This window comes from Neofelis nebulosa, chromosome 15, assembly GCF_028018385.1.
Source record: "Neofelis nebulosa isolate mNeoNeb1 chromosome 15, mNeoNeb1.pri, whole genome shotgun sequence".
Classification (NCBI taxonomy): Eukaryota; Metazoa; Chordata; class Mammalia; order Carnivora; family Felidae; genus Neofelis; species Neofelis nebulosa.
The window spans coordinates 2,053,343-2,061,407 of NC_080796.1; the positions used below are offsets into that span (position 1 = coordinate 2,053,343).

At 64.5% G+C, this 8,065-nt stretch overlaps 2 pseudogenes; both read right to left on the minus strand.

Moving 5' to 3' along the window:
• Nucleotides 1–1,516, minus strand: part of LOC131495921 (CSC1-like protein 1) — a 28,738-nt pseudogene extending 27,222 nt beyond the window's left edge.
• Nucleotides 1,517–4,125: 2,609 nt separating this feature from the next.
• Nucleotides 4,126–6,846, minus strand: LOC131495928 (left-right determination factor 1-like; annotated as a pseudogene).
• Nucleotides 6,847–8,065: the final 1,219 nt, after the last annotated feature.

Sequence of the window (8,065 nt, forward strand, 5' to 3'; positions counted from 1 at the left end):
CAAGACCACAAGCAGCCCGGGTCCCTCCACCACGGGAGGAGCGGACTCGGAGCTCCCAGACGCAGAAGAAGGTTGTGAAGGAAACACAACGGGGGGGGGGGGTTCCCCAGGAACCTGGAGAGCTGTCCACCTCCAGAGATGTCAGCCCTGGAGCGTCAAGAAAACGGCCCAGCCTTTGGCTACAGTGGGAGGCAGCGCGCCCAGCAGATACCTGAGCAGCCCTGGAGTTTGGGCTCAGACAGCGGCTTACACGCTCAGTGCCTTGACTTCCTCCCCTGTGAAGCGGGGCGGTGGTATTTCTCTCAACCCGGGCTGTTGGGAGGCACACGCCTGAGACCGTGTGCATGAAGCACTCAGCCCAGCACCTGGTCCGTGAGCACCCAAAAGGCTCCTGGCTTTTATTTTAAGTCACTTCTCCAGCCAATGGGAAACACAAGGTCAGCAGCCGGTCCAGGTTTTTCCCCTGTTAGAGCCCAGGGAACAGCCAGGGAGACCTTTGCCCCAACACTGAACAAAGAAGTGGTGTGAAGAGAGGTTTCTGCTTCTGCTCACGTCCACGTGGAGGCAGAAGCGACTCAGGGCTGTGACAGGTGTCCCGCCGGGAGGGGAGGAGGGAGGAAGACAGTGATGCGGGCCGGAGGGGAAAGGAGAAACAATACGGGTTGTTTCTCGGGTCGGGTTCGGGATGATCTGGAGTCTGTCCCCATCCCCCACGGCCTCAGCCCTGTCTGAGCAGGAGCCAGGGACTCAGAAAGGCGGGTCTCCCTCCCCTGCCCCCTTGTGCCCGGGGCTGCACTGGTGGGCACAGCCCCCTGGCTTAACCGCGAAGCCTGGACACCGCGGGGGTGGCGCGCAGGCACTCCTGGGCCTGGAAGGAAGCTCGAGGTCGTCTGGTCAATCACCCCGGGCAAGTCCTGCGCCAGCGGCCGCCCCACCCGGGGCTGGGACGTGCAGGCCGCCCCGGAGTCTCAGGTAGCCCGTCGTCTTATCAGGTCCCCGAACCCGACGGTTTGGGTTTCCAGGTGGAGATCTCCTCCTCCTCCCCTCCCTGCAAGGCCCCCTCCCCCCACACCCCGGCCCCCCTGGACTCCAGCAGGGCCGCGGGCAGGGGTCACCGAGGAAAGGGCCCAGTGGCTCCCACCTGCACCCCCCGGGGGGGGGGCGTCTGAGAAGGAAGAGCCCCCCCCCCCCCCCCGGCTGCGCTCCTGCTCCCCGGCCGGCCGGGTCAGCCCCCCAGCGAAGGCGGGGGGGGGGGAGGGGAGGGGGGGGCGGTCCAAGACGGCTGCGGGGAAGCTAGAGAAGCACGTCCCCGCCCTGCCCGGAGAGAGGGGGTCCGCGCGGGCCGGGACCCTGGACTCGGCCCCGGGAGGGCTGCGGGCGACCCCGACCCGGCGCCCCTGCCCACCGTACCTGCGGCGCCCGCGCGGCGGCTGCACCTGACCGGCGGGTCCCGCCCCCGAAAAGTTTCAAAGTGAAACTCCGGGCGCCTCCCGCACATGCGCACCGCGAGCCCAGTTTTCGGATCCCGCCCCCGCCCCCGCCCGACCGCGCGCCGCCCGGGGACTTACGCCCGGAACCTGACCCCGCCCCTGCGCACCCGGGGCCGCCCCGCGGGGGGAGGGGGCGCAGGTCCAGGGGTCCCGGGGCGCGGGGGCGGCTGTTCCTGGGGCCCTTCTAGGGGTCCCGCTGGGGAGAGAGACCTGGATGGCATGTGCCCTTGCAGCCCCGGCCTCCTGTGGTTGCAGCGATAAAGGCGCTCTCTTATCTCCCTACTCATCACCGTGACCCTGACCTGAGCCCCGGCCTGTGGCTCCCTGCGCTGGGCTGGGGTCCGGGTGTCTCCTGTTGCTTCCCTGAGGGGTTTTTTCCGTCCCATCTGGCCTCCTCCTTCTCCCCACCCCGCTCCCGCCCCCACTAGTTATTTCCTGGAGTTTGCAGAGGGCCCCTGAGCTCGGCCCCCTTCGACTTAGTCCCTGCGCTCTGCCCCTGCTCTTGGCCCTGGTCTGCTCGGCCTGGTCCACTCACCCCTGCGCTTGGCCCCGGTCCGCTGGGCCCTGGTCCCCTCCGCCGGGTCCCCTTACTCCTGCGCTCAGCCCTGGCCCGCTCAGCCCCGGTTTGCTCGGCCGGTCAACTTAGCCCTTGCACTCGGCCCATGTGCTTGGCCCTGGCCTGCTCGGCCTGGCCTGCTCAGCCTCTGCGCTCAGCCCTGGTCCACTCAACCCTGATCCACTTAGCCCGGCCCGCTCAGCCCCTACGCTCCACCCTGCAAGTGTGTGGACATCTATCCTTTCCTGCTCTTACCTCCGCTGCCCAGAGCCTCACACTTGATCCCCCCCAAGGTGATGGGGGTGGGGGGTGTTGGCTGGATGTCTGCCCCCCCACCTCCCCAGACTTATCAGACCTCCTCTCACACCCCTCTCCTGCATGTCCCCACTGCCTCCCTGCCTCAATTAATGCCACCAGCACCTGCCTGGTCTGTGCTGAAGGGTCCAGGGAAATGCCTGGTTCTAAGTTTATCTATTTTGAGAGAGAGAGAGAGAGAGAGAGAGAGAGAGAGAGAGAGAGAGGGCACACGTGCACAAGACAGGGAGGGGCAGAGAAAGACCAAGAGAGAATCCCAAGCAGGCCCTGCACTGTCAGCGCAGAGCCCCAGGCCGGGCTCAAACCCAAGAACTGTGAGGTCATGACCTGAGCTGAGATCAAGAACCTGATGCTTAACCCACTGAGCCCCCCAGGTGCCCCAGCAAGTGCCTGGTTCTAACTAATCTCTGTAATTAGAATGGTGAAGCCACCCACTGACCAAAAAAAGAAAAGAAGAAACGTCAGGGTCTTTGACTTCACAGCGAAGGGATTTCTAAATTTTATTTTCAGTAGGTTAAGTTTATTTCAAAATCAAGAGAAGGCCAAATGGGTGAGACGGTGTGTTGAGGTAACTAACCACAGCCCCTGTTATGGATCAGACAGTATGAGGGGTGCTTGGGAAAACACGGTTTCCTTAAATCTCCAGTAAGTATATGGGAGTCAGGAATCGTTCTGTTTGATGGGGAAGGAAATAGGGGTTTTCAGAGTGTGGAATTCAGAGCTAATTAACGCTGTGCAGACCGGCTAGGAATTAAGGTGTCCTGGCTGGGATCCTGCGACACAGTCACAACTTAACAGCCCCTATAATCTGGGCATTCTAAATTGTCTGGGGCCCCCCAGGTGGCTCAGTCGGTGAAGCATCCGACTTTGGCTCAGGTCATGATCTCACAGTCCTTGAGTCCCAGCCCTGCTTGGGGCTCTGTGCGGACAGCTCAGAGCCCGGAGCCTGCTTCGGATTCTGGGTCTCCCTCTCTCTCTGCCCCTCCCCTGCTCACGCTCTGTCTCTGTCTTTCTGAAAAATAAACATTAAAAAATAATAAAAATAAATTGTCATAGCCAGCGTTTTCCACAGTTGCTCCCCTCATGTGCCCCTAAATCTAAAGGAGTGACCTACAGGCTTGTGTGACTGATGATTTTCATCACAGACTTTTTTATTTTGTAGAAAGTAGAATTGAAACAAAGCCGGCTTGCTGTGCCCAGAACCGTAAGGCGTCCACCACGACAAAAAGATGTCTGTTTCGATTGTAAGAGGACAGACACACAGGGCTCAATGTGTTTCAATCCTAGCTTCCTGTGTTGCTCGGCTCCTTCCTTGATTTTCTAAGCAGGTTGACCTAATCTCTATAGAACTTTCTGTTCCCTTGGGGTTCTGGGGAAAATAGAGAAATACAGAATAAAACGTGTTTCATTTGTTTATTAGATAATGCCCTTACAATCCGGGTTGGAAATGCATAACCCGTACTTGACCGGACCACGTAGGCCCTTTCCACAGAGCTTAGCCCAGACCCAGTGAGGGGACGAGGAGACAGTGACAGTTTGGGAACTGACAGAGGTAAGTGCTTGGGATGTGCAGTGAATGACCAGAGCAAAGCACGGGAGTCGTGACCCTGGGCAGAAAAATTAGGAGGTGAGCTGAATGGACACAGGAAGCAAATTCTGAGCTCAGTAGATGGCCCAGCGTTAGCCATCAGCAGTCCTTAGTCCCCAGCTGTCCCGATGCCTGGATGCACACAGAGGCAAGTCCATCGGAGGCCACAGCCAGCCCTAAGGCCCCAGCCTCCTGGGCACAGGCGCCCCGTCCCACGCGCAGCTGCACTTCTCCACCCTCATGTTGGGCAGGCTGACCACCTGGGGCCTGGGCCTGCTGCCCTCCTTGACGCCCACGATCAGGGGCAGCGAGGTCATCTCCGAGGCGACGCACTGTCGCGGCCCCGGGAACGGCCGCCTGAAGGTTGGGGGCTCCGGGGGCTGCTGGCACGCGCCCACACACTCGTAGGCCAGGAAGCCCGGGGGCTCCAGGACCCAGTTCTCGGCCCACCGCATGCCCCGCAGGTCAACGTAGGTCTCCTGGCGGCAGCAGCGGGCGCCCTCCATCGCCTCGGGGGGTCGCAGTCGCCCTGAGCTCTGCGGGGACGGGAGGGGCGCAGGTCAGCTGAGGTCACGGGCCTGGGAGGGCACCCGGGAGGGAGATTTACCGCCAGCTCTCGTCACGTTGCACAGGCTGGGGTTTGCGCCGCGGACGGGGAACCACCAATAACCAGACCCTGCGCAGTACGTGGCCTTAGTCCCGGGACGGGGGGGGGAAACCCCGCGTCCGTTGATTCCCACGGCGCCCCTGGGAGACCCCACGCCAACCCGCCCGTTCGTGGGGGCCCCCGAGGGCCCAGGCGCCTACCCGTAGGCCCCGAGGTCCAGGGTGTGCAGCTCCAGCTGGGGCTCGCCCTGCCCCGTGCCCTCCTGGCCCTGGGACGCGAAGCGGAGCAGCGTGTGGGCGCCCGAGGCCCGCGGGCCCAGGTGCGCCCTCTGCACGGACACCTGCAGCAGCAGCGGCTGCCCAGACCGGCCCAGCTGGCGCCAGAAGTTCACGGCCTCGGTCACGTCGAAGGCCTTCCAGCCACTCCCCTGGAGGGACACCAGCCTGCGACACCCGTGGAGACGGGGGCCTGAGCTGGGGCTGGGGACACCCCTGGGGGGAGCCTGCCCCGCCCCACACACTGGGCCCACCTGCCCCCTCCCCCTCCCCTCCCCCTCTTCTCTCCCCCCCTCCCCCACACTAGGCCACATGCCACCCTCCCCTTCTCCCCCTCCAGCCCCCTCCACCTCCCCCTTCCCCCCCACGGGGCCCACCCACCCCGTCCCCACTCCAACAGTCCCCCTCCCCCCCCCCACTCCCCGCCAACCCCCACCCACCCTGCCTTGCTGGGCCCACCTGCGCCCCCTTCCCCTCCCCTCCCCACTGGCAGCCCGGCCACGGCCTCCCCACCTGGAGTCCACCAGGTAGGTGCGGTTCGAGCTGTCCTCGTGGATGCGCAGCCACTCGACGGTGACGCGGGCGCGGGCGCCGTGCGGGGACAGCCGCTCGAGCCTGCGCAGCGCCGCTTTGGGGACCGGCTCCTGGAAGAGGCGCAGCACGGCCTGCACCAGCTCGCTGTTGGGTGGCAGGCGCCCCTCCATGCCGAACACCAGCACGTGCGTGGAGGCCTCGGCCGCCAGCAACCTGCCCGCCACCTCTGGGGACGGGAGCAGGGTCAGCAGGCAGGTCAGGCCTGCTGGGAGGGCGCGGGGCCCAGAGCCAGTGAGCAGAATCCCCCAGGAAGGCAGGGAGAGGTGGGGGCGGGGCCTCACCTGCACAGCCGCCTTTTTTTTTTTTTTTAGTTTATTTATTTATTTTCATAGAGAGACAGAGAGAGCGAGTCCAAGAGGGAGAGGGGCAGAGAGCGAGGGAGAGAGGGACTCCCAAGCAGGCTCCGTGCTGACAGCGCAGAGCCTGACGTGGGACTCGATCCCACGAACCCCGAGATCACGACCTGAGCCAAAACCGAGAGTCAGACGCTTCACCGACTGAGCCCCCCAGGCGCCCCGACACGCAGCCTTCTTTAGGGGAAGGCGCTCAGCTAAAGTGGGAGGGCCAGCGGAGAGAGGGAGGCAGAGAGCCACCGTGGATATCTGTGGTCACCAGCTGAGAGTGGCCTTTCCAGGAGGGAGGGCAAGAGCCCCGACTTCCTCTCCACTCCCTGCCTGAGGGGCTCCTGCCCAGTGAAATGTCCCCAACCGGAGGAAGAGGCACCTGGGGCCTGTTGCCAGCTCCTGTTCCCCAGAGGCACCAGGCCCCGTGTCCCCAACGCCTGAGGCTCCGGGCTGACGGTGGGACCACCTGACCACGGGCCACGTGGCCGCCAGCGGTCAGCTCTGCAGAGCGTTCAGGACCAGCCTCCTCGTCCCCAGGCCTCCAGGCGCCTGACCGGCCAAGGCCATCCTCCCTGTCACTAGCCCCAAGTCCCCTTTCTCTGTCTCCCCTCCTCCCACGGGGCTTCTGCACCCACGAGGGTGTCGTTCCTGCCTCGCCTCTGCCAGTGGGGCCCCTGGTGCAGACGGAGCCCAGGGCCCCGGATGCAGCCACGCTCACAGTCCCGTGGAGCTCCCCACCCCCACGACGGCCACCCCGGGACAGGCCCGCTGGCCTCAGCCTCCCCGCTCCCAACGAGCACCGGGCTGCGGTGGGAGGGGGACCTCACCTCGGACCCTCTGGCTGAACCTCTTCCCGCGGGAGTGGGCGCCGTGACTGCGCCGCAACAGGGCCACGTACTGGGCCCTCACGTGGGCCGGGGTGACCAGCCCCTCCACGTCGCGCTGGTCCAGGACGGGCGCCTCGCGGAGGCCCAGCTGCCGCAGCAGGCTGGCCCGCACCTGCTCGCCGGTCAGGGCGGCCCCGGGGCCCGTCAGGGGCAGCGCCCAGAGCGCCCAGCACAGCCACAGGGGCCTCATGGTGCCGCCCGGGGATGGGGGGGCGGGGGTCAGAGCGCACGCGTCCCCCGAGGAGGCTCGGCGAGGGTCCCAGCCCGGTGTGCGGAGGACCGGGCCCGGGCCAGCTTTATAGGCAGCCCTGAGCTGGGCCCGGGCGGAGGGGGGAGGTCACACCCCTCGGACCTCCTGGGAGCTCAGCAGCCAGACGGTCCTTGGGCCTCGAGGAGGGGGCCGTCTGGAAAGGGCACAGAGGCCCGTCTGGACTGTGGACAGCTGGCTGTTGCTATCTGCACGGTGGCCGGGAGGCCCTGCCTTGCTTCGCGCCGCCTGCCCTGTTAACCTCACAGATGTGTCTCCTGGAGAAGAAGCAGGCGTCTCCTCTGTGCCACGTTCCCAGTCTCCCCAGTCACAGAACCGACCGGAGTGTGGCCCTGGCGTCCAGTTGCTGGCCGCAGGTAGAGTGCCTGCCCGCCACCAGGGCTCTTGGATCAAGGACCAGTTCTGGTGCAGGGATGAGCCTCCAGCCTGGTGTTCGCAGGGCGGTGGGGACTGCTGAGATCCTGGGCTGTCCCCGGTTGGAAATTCCTGCTCCGGGGACCCTTCCCAGGCCAGGGAACCTATGATCATTTAGCACCGATGGGTGGGTGTCCAATAAGGACCCTCCCTCCCCCTCTTCTTGGCTGTTCATGGATTCAGACATTAGAGGGGGGAAACCAATCCATGGCCCCTTCCGACTTCTGAGCCAGAAACCGAGGGGTGACATACTCAGACTCACTAATTAGTTGCCGTTTATCTGAAGTCCGGATTTCAGTGGGAGTCCTATACTTTGATTTGCTAAATCTGGCAGCCAGAAAGCCAGTGTGGATTGGGACATTTGTTACAATGGGCCGTGGCAGCCCCATCCATGGTGATGCGGAGGTGGGAGTCTGGCTTCCACCTGCACAGGGTCCCTTGGGCCAGAGATCCTCAACGGCCCTGGGGCCAGATCCTGTGTCCTGAGGGAGGAGAGGGGGGTGAGGGAATGAGGGATCAGTGCCACTGCCTGAGGGCCTGTTTGGACCCAGTCAAGGGCACTGTGGGGGACACCGGACCGGCCTGAGATGTGGGCAGCGAACCTGGCACCCAGCTCGTCCCGGAGAGATGGGTGGTGGGGGCCGGGCTGGGCAGGAGGTGGGAGCCACCACCTCCCTCTGCCCCTTCGGGCCAGGATTTGACCCCAGCCAGAGTCCAGGCTGCCACG